At 44.0% G+C, this 16,817-nt stretch overlaps 1 protein-coding gene across 3 annotated transcripts in view; it reads left to right on the top strand.

The window, feature by feature from the left end:
• Window positions 1–1,653: 1,653 nt before the first annotated feature.
• Window positions 1,654–16,817, top strand: part of Dym (dymeclin) — a 288,571-nt gene continuing 273,407 nt past the window's right edge. Inside the window, exon 1 of one of the 3 annotated variants that reach the window (XM_085676420.2) lies at window positions 1,654–1,905. The gene's annotated coding sequence lies outside the window, so the exon portion shown is untranslated. Of the gene's footprint in view, window positions 1,906–5,696; window positions 5,902–16,817 lie in introns of those variants that run through there. The other 2 variants (XM_048419152.3, XM_048419153.3) reach the window with 2 other exon arrangements.

The following is a 16,817-nucleotide window of genomic DNA, read 5'->3' as shown; positions in this document are numbered from 1 at the left end:
TTATTTATTTATTATGCATACAATATTCTGTCTGTGTGTATGTCTGAAGGCCAGAAGAGGACACCAGACCTCATTACAGATGGTTGTGAGCCACCATGTGGCTGCCGGGAATTGAACTCAGGACCTTTGGAAGAGCAGGCAATACTCTTAACCACTGGGCCATCTCTCCAGCCCCCCCCCCCCCCCAGCCTATTTTTTGATATTTATAAGACAAGTTCAGTCAGACAGTGGTGGGGCATTCCTTTAATTCCAGCACTTGGGAGGCAGAAGCAGGTGGATCTTTGTGAGTTTGAGGCCAGCCTGTTCTACAGAGCTAGTTCCAGGACATCCAAGGCTACATCGAGAAACCCTGTCTCATAAAACAAAATAAACAGAAGAGAAAAGGACGTAAGTAGCCCAGGCTGGTCTTGAACTTATTGCATAGCCAAGGATGACCTTGATCCTCCTGACTCACTTCCCAACTGCTAGGATTACAGGTGTGACTTGCTATGTCTTTCTTCACAAACATATTTTAAATGAGTAGACATCTACACCATTCTTTATAGTGGTTGGGCAAGTTCACCTTCCTCTTAGCTAGATCCCCAGGCATCTTGTGTTTTAGCATGCTTTGCTGTTCTTCTGCAAGCTCAGTGAATTCACTGGCATTTAATATTGTAAAAGAATGTGTAGGCTGGCAAAGCGGCTCAGTGGGAAGAGGTGCTCGTTGCCAATCCCGGTCGCCTGATCCATCCGAGGATCCATGTGTGTAAGGGAAAATCAACTCCCATAAGTTGTCCTCCATTTTGCACACTTGTGCCATGGCATGCGCTTGCCCCTCCCAGTAAATAAATAGATGTAAAAGTAAAGTCTAATATTTGTACAGCACTTTACAGAGAATGCTGGCACATGGCGATTATATAATGGAAGTAATAGTGATAACTGTTTTGTAGGGTTATGTAGAAAAATAAAAATATCAGTGAATAGCACATAGAAAACAGTCCATAATTTCAATGGTTATCACTGCAATGGCTACAATTATGTACGTATTTTAGATGAGGATAGGTTAATACTCAAGGGTGTTAATTTGATAACCTCAGGTCATTTGACTTAAAATTCCATATTTTTCTTTAAGACAGTGTTTCATGGCCAGCTCCCTCACATAACAGAATGGCCTTTATCATTCAAGTACTAGGATTACAGGCTCAAATTCCATACTGTTTTATTTTCAGTCAGGGTTTTTGCTTCGCAGTTGTGACTGGCTTGTCATTCAGTATGCTGCTCATGCTGGCCTTGAACTCTAAACAATCCTCCTTTAGCCTCTCGTGCAAATACCATACTTTTGGCACTACACAACATTGATTCTCTGGTGAGATTCGTCCTGATTATATTGCCGAAGGGTCTAGATCTTTCTGTTAAAAATATTTTATTTTTCGGTTCTTCAGAGCCTGCAATGTTGACATTGGTGTGGTTATCCAGCAGGAATTAACAGGGGCCTTAATCTCAAAGTACCAGTTCAGATACTCTCGCTCCCGGGAGCCTAGAGTTTGGGGCGGCTACACTTTGCCACGTGGCTATGTGGTTGCCCAGGAGACGCTGGGAGAGCGGAACGGCAGGAGGACTACATTTCCCAGAAGCCCACGCGGCCGGCGTGCCACGGTACCGCCTGCTGCTGGCGCGCGCCTGGCCGTTCAGTCCCTAGCCGCGTCCTCAGCCGCTTCCCTCTTCTCATCGTAGCCCCCGCGTCTCCGCACCGACGTCTCTGCGATCGGGGCGCAGCGGGACCCGGAGCCGGAGCCGCTGAGCGGCACCATGGAGCCCTGAGCCGGCGTGCACACCCGGGCCGCTGTGCGCCCGCGCTCCCGCTTCCCTGCTACCCCGCTCGCCCGCCCTCCGCGGCTGGAAGGGGAGACTGCGCTGCCGATACAGGTGGGCTTCCCTGACAGGGCACCGCCCCGCCAGGACTGAGCCGGGGTGACCGACCGCGCGCCGGAGGGCTGCGGCCCCCGAAGGTCGGGTCGTTCCGGGGCTGCCCTAAGCTCGGCGGCCCCTCAGCACCCGGGTGTGCAGAACCAGGTGAACTGGACCCCCGGCTGGCCCGCGGGGACCTAGGGGTTGCCGGAACGACAGGAGCTTCCGGACACCCGCCGAGGTTGGCTGGACAAATGGGCGTGTGATGGGCAGGGCGAGCAGTAGCGTGTTGCGCGTCTGACATACATGTTTTTATTGGCAATATCATTCTGTACTGTAAAATGCATGCTTTGGAAGTACCACTAAAGTACAGCTCACTAGCTTTTAGTCTCTTCACATCGCCACAGCTATCCCACAACATTATTTACCTCCTCGAAAGAGCTCTGTACCCATTAGCAGTCGTTCCTACTCCCTCCTTCACACCTTGCAACCATCAGTCTATATATTTTTTTTTTTTGCCTTGGTGAATTTGCTTGAGTCATTGGGGGTGTTCGCTGAAGGGTGAAAATGGTCCAAAGTGGGGTTTGAGGGAAGTGGAGCAATAAAGCGGGTGAAAGAAAGTACTGAACAACAGCGAGGGCATGATTGTAAGTAATGAAGCTAGCAAAGACTGGCTGGGGACAGAGGAAGCGGGATCCTTGAAGGTCTAGAGAGGAGATGCTGGGCAGTGAAGTGAGAAAATGGGGAGTGGAGGTGGTAGGGAGCAGTGTGGTTTTAGTAGAACCAGATGCTTGTGCCTGAGTTGAGGGCTCAGTCAAGGAAGACTATCTGTCAATTGGGTGAATGGTAGCTGCGGAGGATGGAGTTAATGGGTTTCTAGACCGACTGTCCTGCTCCGGAGTTTTCATTTTAGATAATCTTGGCAACTAAGAGAAACTGGGCAAGGATGAATATCCTCATCTGGAAGATAAAGAACCTGCATTTTAGAGATTGGGGTACTTGGTTAAGCTTATAAAGTTAGGATGTAGGGCAGAAGGAGTTGAGAACAAAGTATAATTGATGAAGCAAGTTGCAAGGTTATTAAGACACAGAGAATTGATATAGGACAATGTTAATAGGAAGGGGATTGAGCTATTGAAAAGTCCATGTTAGCCTGACAGTGGTTTATCCTAGCACTGGAGGCAGAGACAGGCGGACCTCAGAGTTCAAGGCCAACCTGGTCTGCAGAGTGAGTTCCAGGCCAGCCAGGGCTACACGAGAAACCCTGTTTTGAAAAACCAAAAAGAAATGTGTTATAACACTCCTTTTTGTTTGTTTTGGTCAAGGTCTTGTTGCTTTATAGAAAGGTTGAGAAAAAAGTGCAGTAGTGGTTCTCAACCTTCCTAATGCTGTGACTTTTTAATACAGTTCTTGGGGGCTGGAGAGATGGCTCAGTGGTTAAGAGCATTGCTTGCTCTTCCAGAGGTTCTGAGTTCAATTCCCGGCAACCACATGGTGGCTCACAACCATCTGTAATGAGATCTGGTGCCCTCCTCTGGCCTGTAGACATACACACAGACAGAATATTGTATACATAATAAATAAATAAATAAATATTAAAAAAATACAGTTCTTAATGTTGTGGTGACCCCCAACCATAAAATTATTTTCACTACTTCATAACTGCAATTTTGCTATTGTTATGAATCATAATGTAAATATCTGTGTTTTCCGATGTTCTTAGGTGACCCCTGTGAAAGGGTCGTTTGATCCCCTCAAGGGGTTGCGACCCACAGGGTGAGAACCATTGAAGTTGTATAACTCAGTGGTAGAATCCTTGCCTGGCGTGCACAAGGCCCTAGATTTGATCCTCAGCATCATGAGGAAGAATAAAAGAACAAATATTGAACTAAGATAATGTATTCACATACCATTACCCTCTTTAACAATGCCAGTTTAGTTCCGTCTGTCTTTCCACGCAAGCCTGTTTTCCGTCCTAGTTATCTTTTTTTTCATATATAATTTATTTTTATTTTGTTCACATTAGTGTTTTTCCTGCATGTATGTCTGTGCGAGGGGTGTTGGATCCTGGAGTTGCAGACCGTTGTGAGCTGCCTGCCATGTGGGTGCTGGGAATTGAATCTAGGTCCTCCGGAAGAGCAGTCAGTGCTTTTAACTACTGAACCATTTCTCCAGCCCACCTCGCAGTTATCTTAGCATTGTAATACCTGTAATTACTGTAATACATTGTAATATTTAGCAATGTAAATATAGCATTTCAGTAATACCTGCAGGAGATTGGTCTCTGTCCTATATAAGTATAGGACATACTTACAGTATTAACTTCTCACTGTCATTAATATTTATAAGGACTTTGTTTTTAAAAGTTGGCACCTTTTTAGGTTTTATCTACTTTTGTAGAAGAATAGCTTATTGAGTGCGCCGCTGGGGCTCTAGGCTGGGCCAGAGCTGGAGCCCTGCTGCCCTGATTTCTGTCTGACAGGAGGGGCCTGTGCAGTAGAAAAACATCCATGTTTCACTTGATGAAATATGTAGTGTCGTTTCACTTTGGGGTGACCTGAATCTGTGTTCCCAGGCCTTGGTCATTCAAAATGGCTTCAGAATAAACTCCTGTTCCCTGAAATGACAAGAAACCATAGTGTCTCCTGCTTCTCCAGTAGCTCCTGCTGTCCTTTAGTTCTGCTTTGAACTATCAATATGTCTCATTCTTTGTGAAACAGTGAATGAAATATTGTGACATTGACTCACTCTTTTTTTGTTTCTTTTCTAAGACAGGGCTTCTCTGTGTATCCCTGGGTGTCCTAGAACTCTGTAGACCAGACTGAGAGACCCATCTGCCTTTCTCTCACGAGAGCTGGGGTTAAAGGCAACTCCTTCACATAAGGATCCATGTGACTGGATCAGTTTCATATAGATAATCCAGGTTAATTTCATATCATGTTGCTTTTTTAAAGATTATTATTGTGGTTATTATTGATTTTGCACGAGTGTGGAGAGCTGAGGTTGGGTTGTGTATGTGTGCTAAGTACTGCACCGACGGCGTCTTCCTAGCCCCCACTTTCTATGTCCTTAATTCAGTCACCTCTCTGAAGTCTCTCCACTTCCCTTGAACTAAAAGATCTCATGCCTCAGCTTCTGACGTGCTGGATTACAGGCTTGAGCCACTGTGCCTGCTTTTGTGGCTGTCCCTTTTGGAGGTAACATTATCTTGAGTTACGCAGATGACTCCAAATGTGGACGCCTTTGGAGGCTGTTATTCTGTCAGTCTCGGCACACTTTAGAATATTTTGCTGAGACTTAAGAAACTGAGTCACTCTCTTTGCTACAAACGTAGTGAGAGTACAGTCTTTCCGTCCGGATGCAGATGATGGGCTGGCTAGAGCAGAGGGGCCGTGCCTGGGACTTGTCAGTGACTGTAAACAAGCGCCAAGAAACACCTGTGGCACTTGCTGTGTCACTTTGGCAAATGAGAGCTTGAAAAGTGAGTAAGCATAAAGCCATCTAACACCATGTGACATTTCTCCTTCCTTGTTCCCTCTCCTCCCTTCCCCCCTCTCCCCTCTCCTTCCGTAATAGGGTCTGACTGCATAGCCCAGGCTATTCGTTTGGCCTCTTTATTATGTTTTTAAAATGTTAGATACTTGTAATCAGAATTCTCTCTCTCTCTCTCTCTCTCTCTCTCTCTCTCTCTCTCTCTCTCTCTCTGTGGTGGTGTTGGTTTTCATGCACAGGGTGAGAAGACAAGGGTTCTCCCAGACACCCCTAATTCAGCAGGAAAAGAAGGCTCTTGCAGAGTGAGAGAAAATTTGATCTGCTGGGAGATTTGGACTTGAAGTTTTCTCAAGTCCTGTGACTCAGCTGTATATGGGAGTGCTGTGGGCCAGAAAGCAGAGCGACAAGGTGGCGGTTGCTCCTCTCCTTCCTGGGACAGAGGTGGAAAGGATTTGTGGATGTCCTCGAGTGTGCTGTCCTGTTCCACACTGCTGACAAGCTGTGGAAGTCTCCTGGCCTTGGGTTAGGCACCTGGCTCTCTAATGCTGACATGCCTTAGTGTATCTTTTAACAGGGAGGCAGTGGCAGTTCTGAATATCTGCTCTTGTCTTCAAGCTTAATTTCGCTAGCAATTTTTTTGGGGGGAGGGGTTTGGAGATAGGGTTTCTCTGGGTAGCCCTGGCTGTCCTGGATCTCACTTTGTAGACCAGGTTGGCCTCAGATGAAGGGATCTGTCTGCTGAGTGCTGGCATTAAAGGTGTGTGCCACCACCACCCTGCATAGTCTTTTGTTTTTAAAGTGGAGCTTAATTTCTGAACTTAATGTGCTGGTAAATAGTTTGTAGGTCATCTTTATATTATTTATTTCTAGACTGAAGTAATTTAGAGAATGGGGAATGATTTTATTAAGTCTTCTTTACCAGAAGACTTAGTCTTTTCCTTCCTTTTAGATTTTTGAAGTTTTTGTAATAATAATAATAGTAATAATAATAATAATTTTTATTCATTTATTTTTTAATATTATTTATTATGTATACAATATTCTGTCTGTGTGTATGTCTGCAGGCCAGAAGAGGGCACCAGACCTCATTACAGATGGTTATGAGCCACCATGTGATTGCCGGGAATTGAACTCAGTACCTTTGGAAGAGCAAGCAATGCTCTTAATCATTGAGCCATCTCTCCAGCCCCTAATAATAATATATTTTTTTTTGAGACAAAGTCTTACTGTATAGCTCTGGCTGGCCTGGATGTAGACCAGTCTGGCCTTGAGCGCATAGAGATTTTTATGCCTATGCCTCCCAAATGTTGGAACCAAAGTTGTGTGCCACCACGCCTTGCCAGTTTTATTGGATTCTTTCAAAATTGTACTTCAGAAGTGACTGTCAAATCTTTCCTTTGTCATAGGATAGTGTATTTCTTTAAAACATTTTTTTTTTGAGATTTTATTTATTTACTATGTATGGAGTTCAGTCTGCAGGTATGCTTGTATCCAGTGATCATGCAGTGCCTGGGAGAGGTCAGCAGAGGGCGGGCATCAGATTCCCTGACCTGGTCACAGAGGGTGTGAGCTGCAGTGTGGGTATTGGGAACAGAAGAACCCTGTTCTTCTGGAAGAGCAGCCAGTGTTCTTAACCACTGAACCATCTCTGCAGCAACCCCGATAGTACATTTCTTTTGGGGTGAGTTTGTCATTAAATTTAATTTGATTTTTTTTTTTTTTTTTTTGGAGACAGGTTTTCACTGTGTAGCAGAACCTTATTCTGATTTTGCAACAGCTGCCTCAGCCTCCCCAGTGTGGGGATTGCAACCCTGAAAACTCTTCTATGGCCGTAACACCCTCAACACATCCATTCTTGGCTGATGTCAGAAGCTAAGCAGGGTGGGGGCTGGTTAGTACTTGAATGAGAGATATTTCTGACAACTCTTTCTTCAAAATATCTCAGGCGATCGGTCCTCCACCCTTTTCTTATCCTTTCAAAGCCTCCTGTATCTGTTAGGATTAGCGTTTCAACCTAGAACATGGTAGCTTAGCACGTGACTAATGTGTCTCTCATAGGGCAGAGTCTGGAGGTATGGCAGTCATTGTCTTGGGGCTGAGTGGTTTCTTCGTCATTCCTGGGACATAGACGTTGATGTTTGGGTTCAGGAGGAGGACTGCTGCGGTTGGAGCTAAGATACCGAAGCAGCAGGGGAAGGAGTGCCAAGAACTGGCTGTCTACTTAGGAGATGCTAATGTATCTTCTAGTTAGACAGGAATATGCCTGCTTGGAAAGGACATTTCTTTAGCAAATGGAAGGAAGGCCTGGAGAGGCAGTAGCATCTCCCGCCATGCTGTGTGAGTAGCTTTTCTGTTTGTGGTCTCCAGACTAATGTACACACTTAACTCTAAATTTGAACCCCAGCTCTGTCATTTGTTTGCTTTGGTGTGTTATTAACCACTTGCCCCTTGAGAAGGGGGTCTTAATTTGTCACTTAAGCTGGTCTTGAACTCATGATGCAGTCTAGAAGACTGACCCTAACTTCTTGAGATCCTCCTGCCTCAGTCTCCTGAGTGCTGGAATTGTAGGTATGTGCCACCACACCTAGATAATCAACCTTTTTGACTTAAATTTTTTAAAATATTTATTTATTTATTATGTATACAATATTCTGTCTGTGTGTATGCCTGCAGGCCAGAAGAGGGCACCAGATCCCATTACAGATGGTTGTGAGCCACCATGTGGTTGCTAGGAATTGAACTCAGGACCTTTGGAAGAGCAGGCAATGCTCTTAACCTCTGAGCCATCTTTCCAGCCCCTAAATTTTTTATATGTTGAAATGGGACTAACATTTACCTTATGTTGGCTAGAGAGAGAAATGGAGATCAACCAACCAGTCTATAATCAATCATTTAGATGTCTGCTTACCATTCATGTTTCTGGACGTAGAAACCTGATTAGGTATGTGGAGGTAGATGGAAGAAGATTATCTCTTCATTTCAATATTGGGGCATTGAGTTTGAGGTGCTTTTGGGGTACCAGGTGACAATCAGTTAGGTGCGCCTGGCACTCACTAGAGGTTCTGGACTGGGTTCATCAATAAATACGTAAGAGTGGATTTCTCTGATCTAGAACTGGTAGGGATACATGAATTATAGGGCTATAATGTTTGGAGTAAGAAGGCATGTTCTATCTGGGTGTGGTGGCACATGCCTTAACTCCAGCAGTGGTACAGGCAGGCAGATCTCTGTGAGTTTGAGGTCAGCCTGGCCTACATAGTGAGTTCCACACCAGGCAGGGCTGTATAGTAGGCACTGTCTTAAAAATAAACAAATAAATGAAATCATGTTTGCTATGTAATAAGTCTCTGTGAAGCATTCAGTATCAGCTTATGCTCTGGCTTCATGTTTTTGAGACAGGATCTTTTTTGGTATCCCTGGCTGTCCTGGAATTAAAGGCATGCACCTCCACTGCCCAACTTGTTCTTTTTCTTTTTCTTTTTTTAAGACAAAAACTTGATATGTATCCCTGACTGATCTGGATCTCAGTAAGTATCCCTGGCTGGCCTCAAACTTTTTGAGATCCACCTGCCTCTGCCTCCATAGTGCTGGGATTAAAGGTCACTACCACTCCCAACTTTTTAATTCTGTTTTTAATTTTAGGGTCCTGTTTTATTCTTTGATTATACCCTATCTGCATGTGCCTGTGTTTGCCTGTATGCTTTGTGTGCCTATGGAGGCCAGTGATCAGAGTTGGGTATCTACAGTTACTTTTCTCCGTGCCCGTGTACTCTGGGACCCTTCCCCAGCACTGGACTTCACTCTTGTCTTGGGCTTTTCATTGGGTACTAGGAATCTGAACTCAGGTCTTCATGCCTTTGTGGCAAGCAATTTACTGACTGAGCCATCTTCTCTAGACTTGATTGTTTTCTTTTTTGGTGATATCCTGTTCTTGGTTCATGAAGCAGTGCGTTGTAGAGATAATATGATGGATGTAGTGGCTAGAGAATGCACCTGCACCTTCCCTGCAAACGTCTCGTTTGCCACTTTATGGTTCTGTAATTTTAGGTAAACTAATAAGCATTCTTTGTTTTATTTTATTTTATTTTTAGGCTAAGAATTGGTAGAATTATTTTAGGGGTTGTGAGCTAAAAGGCAAAGTGAAAGATATTTTGTAGATGCCTCTGTAGTAAAAGAAGACATTTCTCTGAGGTTTTTTTTTTCCCAGGTTTTTTTTTTTTTTTTTTAAGTTTTTCAAGACAAGGTTTCTCTGTAGCTCTGAAGCCTGTCCTAGAACTAGCTCTTGTAGACCAGGTTGGCCTCGAACTCACAAGAGATCCACCTGCCTCTGCCTCCCGAGTGCTGGGATTAAAGGCGTGCACCACCACCGCCTGGCTTTCTCTGAGTTTTTATTGGAATGTTGGCTGCAGTACTAAGGTTGAAGATGTAGAGTTGGCGTAGTGCTTCCTTAGCCTACAGGAGGCGCTGAGTCTGTGCTTAGCCTACAGGAGGCGCTGAGTCTGTGCTTAGCCTACAGGAGGCGCTGAGTCTGTGCTTAGCCTACAGGAGGCGCTGAGTCTGTGCTTAGCCTACAGGAGGCGCTGAGTCTGTTCTTAGCCTACAGGAGGTGCTGAGTCACCTGGGCATGGTATTCATGCCTGTCATCTCAGCATTTGAGAGGTAGAGAGGTAGGAGAGTCACAAGTTCAAGGCCATCATTGGCTATGTAACAAGTTTGAACCCAGCTTGGGCTATGTGAGACCATGTGTTAAGGATTTTTTTTCCTAAACTAGATTTGGTGGTACATGGTTGTAATCCCAGCACTCAGGAGGCTGAGGTAGGGGGATTGTAACATGAGGGGGCCTTGCTTGTTTGAATTTCTGTCCTGCCCGGCCCCCCACAGCCAGCTGTTTAGTCCCAGAGAAAATGAATTGTAACATGAGGGGTCCTTGCTTGTTTGAATTTCTGTCCTGCCCGGCCCCCCACAGCCAGCTGTTTAGTCCCAGAGAAAATCAACCACAGAGGACTCAGTAAGTTATAATGCTGATTGGCCCGTTAGGTCAGGCTTCTTACTGGCTAACTCTCATATCTTGATTAACCCATTTTTCTGATCTATGTTAGCCATGTGGCTCAGTACCTTTTTCAGAAGCACATCCTGCTGCTTCAATGGTCTGGGCAGGAATGGGAGGATCAGCTTCCTCCTCCCTAGAATTCCTCCTGCTCTCTTTGCATCATTTCCACTTCCTGTTTGGTTTTCCTGCCTACACCTCCTGCCTGGCCAATCAGCGTTTATTTAAAACATGATTGACAGAATACAGACAATTCTCCCGTACCAGGGGATTGAATGTAAGGTCAGTATGGCAACCAGTCTCAAAAAAGAAAAGAAAGAAAACAGGACTTTTATTATTAAAGTTTCTTTTTAGGTTTATTTATTTTATGTATGTGAGTGTTTTGCTTGCAGGTATGTCTGTGTACCATGTGTATACCCACAGAGATGAGGAGAGGGTGTTGTATCCCCCTAGAACTGGAGTTATGGGTAGTTGTGAGCTACTATGTGGGTTCTGGGAATTGAGCCGAGGCCCTCTGCAAGAGCAAGTATTCTTACCCACTGAGCCACCTCTCCAGTCCATTATTTATTATCATTATATCTTTATTTTTATTATTATTGGTAGTAAAGAATTGCTAGTATTGGGGGCTGGAGCGGTGACTGTCTGTCGGTAGTGGTTTTCTGTGAAGCGCTTGGGCCTCTGAATGCTAGGCTGACTTCCTAGGACATAATATCAAGACCCCGCAGAGTTTGTACATCTGCATTTCTTCAGGTCCTCTTCATTCCCCCGGACCCACCGCGGTCAGTCGGTCACATCTTTCCAGTGCTAGTGCAGCTGCCTTCTCTCTTTCCTTTCTTCTAAATAGTTTTTGATTTGTGTTCCTGTGGCGGTCAGGAACCTTGCAGGAGTCAGTTCCCCTCCTGCCGGTGGGTTCCAGGGGCCGCACGCAAGCCATCAGGCTTGGTAACAAGCACCAGCTACTAATGGTTAATATTTTCTGGCATTTTTTGAAAATAATCACAACTATCACTGTCCCACATAGACTATTTTTTTCTTTTTTTGAGTAACTGTTTTCACTTTAAATATTAAATTTAAATCAAATATTAGATTTTTCTCTGGACACAGTTCTTGGCTTCTGAAATACAATACAGTTTAATTGACTCAGCATTTTATACATGTCTTTCTTTACTTGGCTATCAGATGAACCATTTTGAGATCTAATTTGGTTGTGACCTCATTTTCCCTTGTTATTTTTGGGAGGACATTGTGAGTGATGAGGTGCTTTGTTTGAAATGGTCTGGTTTGCTGATCCCTGCTCTCCCTCCTGAGCACTGTGTGGCAGTACAGGTTAGGGAATTCGGTGAATGCTTAGTCTGGCAAAGCTTGCTGTGTTGTGTTCTTTTGGTAGATAGCTATAGTGTTAATAACAGTTAAATGCCTGACATTAAGTAAGATAAGAGATGTGTTGGAGGGACAGCTCAGCCTTTAAAAGCACTTCTAAATTTTTTGTTTTGTTTTGTTTTGTTTTCATTTGAGACAGGGTCTCACTATGCAGCCCTGGCTGTCCTGGAACTCTCTGTAGACCAGGCTGACCTCAAATTCACAGAGCTCTGCCTGCCTTGTCTCCTGAGTGCTGGGTTTGAGGGCATGTGCCATGACGTCTGGCCACATCTATCTCTTCTTGAGGACCCAAGTTCAGATCCCAGTCCCATATTGTGCAGCTCACAACTGCCTATAACTCCAGTTCCAAGGGACTCAGACACATGTGACATACACTCACATACACAGTGCACATAAATAAAATTTAAGAACTGTTAAAGGGACTAGAAAGATGGCTCATCGGTTAAAAGCCTGTACTGGTTTTGCAGAGGACTTCAGTTCCTAGCACTGTACCCAGAGGCTCACAAATTGCCCATAATTTTAGATGTTCTTTTTTTCTTTTTTTTTTTTTAATTTTAGATGTTATACTCTGGCCTCCATGGCTCCTGTACTCATGTGGTCCCACCCACACATGCACAAGCCTGTACATGTATACATAGTTAAAAATAATAAAGATACAATGTCAAAAGAACTTTAGAAGATGTATGACTTTGGAGTCTGTTTTCTTTTTTGTGTTTGTGAGACACTCTCATTGTATAGGCAGACTAGTCAGAGACTCTGTGTGTCCAGCCTGGCCTCACTCTTGAAGCAGTCCCCCTGTCTCAGTCTCCCATGTGCTGGGCTTATGGACATGAGCCACTGCGCCTGCACCTGAAGTGCGACTGAGGTATGTGCATCTTGGAAGCTTGCGCTGTGTGAAGTAGCAGTAGAAACAGACTGGGACGTTGCGTGTGGGTGGCAGGAAAAGCTTTGTAAGCGAAGGACCATGGCAGTGTTGTAATAAGACTTTCTCAAGGGCACCGACATTTTCATTTTATGCCATAAAAGTATTCATTGATTTTTTTTTTTTTGGTAGCCACTTAAAAGTTGTTATTTAGGCAGCTGGCTAGACTTGACCCTGGTACCACAATTTGCTCTCCGAGAGCCAGGCAATGAGAGCCAGTCCCGCCTCACTGGATAATGAAGAGCAAATGAGTCTGTGTTTGGAGTGCAGCATAGGGCCTAAGGGACATAGTAGGTGATAAATTAAATTTCCTGTTGTTACTTTGACTGCTGAGCTTTATTATCTCGGAGCATATTAACTCAAATTTTCTCTCAGATCGATATGCTTTCTGTGACTCTTTATCTGGTTTGTTTTGACATCTCTATTTCATGTTAGAGGCTTTTTTTCCCCCTCTATTTTCAAGACAGGGTCTCTCTGTATAACTGCTGTAACTGTCCTGGGACTTGCTCTGTAGACCAGGCTGGCCTTGAACTCACAAAGGTGAATTAAAGGTGTGTGCCTCCACACCCAGCCTGTTAGAGGAGTGGTAGGCATTGCTGTAAGGGTGGGTAAGCAATTGTTAAAGCATCCTGGGGGAGAGAATCCTTGATCCTTGGGTCCTGGGTTGCCATTTGGATTCTCTGGAGTTGAATCTTCAATCCTCTGCCTCAGAGGCTGAGAAACCTATTGTGTAACTGTGTGGCAAGCAGGCCTTATCCTCGTGCGTTCATCTTCTACCTCACTGCCCTCCCACCTCAGCCTTAGAGTCACAGTCCTTCCAGTCAGCCGCTGGTCCCAGGGACAAGGTCCCACAGGCAGCCGAGCACCCTGGTTTGATTCCATGGTTCCTTGTCTCCATTTCTGTAATCTTCCCAGGGCTCCATGGGGTGAACTGACTCACTTGGTGTTGGTGTCCCTTTTGGCAGACACTTAGGTTGGGGTTTTCTTAGCAGCTCTGGTTAGGATACACACTCCCTGCTCTTGTCTTTGCCGGCCTACATCTTTTTATTTTATTTATGGATTTACTTATTTTTGGTTTTTTGAGACAGGGTTTTTCTGTATAGCCCTGACTATCCTGGAACTCACTCTTATATACCAGGCTGACCTTGAACTCACAGAGATGTGCCTGCCTCTGCCTCCCGAGTGCTGGGATTAAAGGTGTTGTGCGCCTCCATTGCCTGTCTTATTTTCGTTTGCTGGGTGAATGGTAACATAGCACTTGAAGCCGTCCTTCAGAGACTTTCCCATCGCTCCGTGAGCCCTTGGTGTCTGTTACACTTAACGTGCTCTTTGGTTAGGGACCATTGTCCGTTTCTCTGGTCACCTGGTCCAGCTATGAGGTTTCTCTTTAGTGTAGATGGCGTCACATCTTCATGAGATTTCTCTTTAGTGTAGACGGTGTCACATCTTCATGAGATCTCTCTTTAGTGTAGATGGTGTCACATCTTCATGAGGTTTCTCTTTAGTGCAGATAGCATCACATCTTCATGAGATTTCTCTTTAGTGTAGATGGCGCCACATCTTCATGAGATCTCTCTTTAGTGTAGATGGTGTCACATCTTCATGAGATCTCTCTTTAGTGTAGATGACGTCACATCTTCATGAGATCTCTCTTTAGTGTAGATGGTGTCACATCTTCATGAGGTTTCTCTTTAGTGCAGATAGCATCACATCTTCATGAGATTTCTCTTTAGTGTAGATGGCGCCACATCTTCATGAGATCTATCTTTAGTGTAGATGGTGTCACATCTTCATGAGATCTCTCTTTAGTGTAGATGACGTCACATCTTCATGAGATCTCTCTTTAGTGTAGATGACGTCACATCTTCATGGCATGCGTTCTTCCCCCACATGCACACACAGAAAATATGTTTATGTTAAAAACTTTTATTATTTTGTGTACGTCTGGGTGTGCGTGTAGGTGCTGGTGGAGGCGAAAATATGGCATTGGCTCCCCTGGAACAGAAGTTACAGGTGGTTGTGAACTGCTTGTGGTTGCTGGGAACCAAACCTAGGTTCTCTGCAAGAGCAGGAATGCTTTTAACCATTGAGCCATCTCTTTGCCCCAAATTAAAGAAAGAAAGAAAGAAAGAAAGAAAAAAAGAAAGAAAGGAAAGAAATAATTTGGTTAATTGAAAGTACCATTGTACATACTCGACCTCAAATTCTTTTGTATTTCCATAGCTTCTTGGATAGAAATAACTCCAGCATAGTTACTTACTCTAATCTATTGACTTACTGTCTTTTGCATCAGTATTTTGTTTTTGTTTTTTTTTTTTTGTGCATTGGTATTTTGTCTGTGTGCATCTCTGTGTGAGGGTGTCAGATCTTGGAGTTACAGACAGTTGTGAACTGCCATGCTGGGAATTGAACCCTGGTCCTCTGGCAGAACAGTCAGTGTTCTTAATCGATGAGCCGTCTCTCCAGCCCCCCTTTAAAATTTATTTATTTTATTTTTCAGTTTAATAAATCTTTATTGAGCTCCCACAGAGTGCATGAATTAAGGATCTATAATTTGCACAGGTAGAAAAGTGTTACGTTAGCCCCCCCCATTTAAAGTGCAGACTGCATCTTCTCTTCATGTTTCAAGCGAGTTATTTAATGGAAGCCAGGCTCAGTTTGATGTTACCGTATGTAACAAGGACAGCACAAATATTTTCCCTTTTCCAAAAAAAGGCTTTGTTCATTAGTGACAGAGGCCTAGTTTTGTTACCTTTTCTTCTTAGTTGTCACCTTCATGCCTAGTTGTTCGTCTGTAATAGTCTGTGTGGGAGTGAATGCTTGGCTATGTAAGTGAAATATGAACCAAGAATGGTGATAGCATTGGTAGAAGTACTGACTTTTAAAGTGGCTCCCTATTTGGTGGTACGGTGATGGATTCAATGTAAATATTTTATTTGAGAGCCAGACATCAAATCAAAATGTCCATTAAGTAAAGATTTATGATTGAATTTTGACTGAGAAGTCAAGACTAAGTATATAGCCTTCAGTTACTCAGAGACACTGGCACAAGCCTGAAGCACATTGGGTTCTCCTATTATGAAAAGATTTCCCTTCTTTTTAAAATTTAAATGATAGCATGTTTATTGTTGGAGAGAATTAAACAGTACAGAAGAACAGAATAAAATTTCTTTCTCCAATTCTACAGATTGTCCTTTCTTAACTTTTTTTTTCTTTTTTTGAGACAGCATCTCACTATGTAGCTGTGGATGACCTGGAACTCAGAAATCTGCCTGCCTCTTTCTCCAAGTTCTGATTTTAAAAGTGATCACCATGTCTGACTCCAGCTCTGTTCTTTAAAGATAGTTTTTTCCTGACTTTTCGAAGAGAGGGTTTCTCTGTAACTTTGAAGCCTGTCCTGGAATTAGCCCTTGTAGATCAGACTGGCCTTGAACTCACAGAGATCCGCCAGGCTCTGCCTCCTGTGTGCTGGGATTAAAGGCGTGCGCCACCACTGCTTGGTTTCTTCTTTTTTTAAAATCATAAACTGATTGGCCCATTAGCTCAGGCTTCTTATTAACTCTTATATCAACCCATTATTCTTATCTATGTTAGCCAAATGGCTCGGTACCTTTTTCAGCAGGGCAGGTCACATCTTCCTTCTTCTGTGACTGGGCAGGACTGCAGAGGAATGGGCTTTCCTCTTCCCAGAATTCTTCTGTTCTCATTATCCAATCACTACTTCCTGTTGGTTGTCCTGCCTATACTTCCTGCCTGCTTCTGGTCAGTCATTGTTTATTTAAAACATAATTGACAAAATACAAAATTGTCCCACACCACTTCCCCCTCTTTTTTTTTTTAACAAAGGAAAATATCCATAGTCCATTTTTTGGGGGGAATGTGGACGTAGTATTCCAGGCTACTTCCTTCTGGTTTCGAGCGCTGATAATCTTATGGGGACCTAATGAAAATTTAGAATTATGATCAAGTCCTGACTGGAGTATCCTGTGAGTCTTGATCGTCTTAGGCAGCAGTCTTGAACCTGTTCTGGATGTAGAACTCTGACATCTGGGCCATCTATTCCTACCGGAGATTTCTCAGATGGTCTTT

The sequence above is a fragment of the Myodes glareolus genome, chromosome 13 (assembly GCF_982192425.1).
Source record: "Myodes glareolus chromosome 13, mMyoGla1.1, whole genome shotgun sequence".
Classification (NCBI taxonomy): Eukaryota; Metazoa; Chordata; class Mammalia; order Rodentia; family Cricetidae; genus Myodes; species Myodes glareolus.
This window is presented reverse-complemented; position numbering and strand designations above follow the sequence as displayed.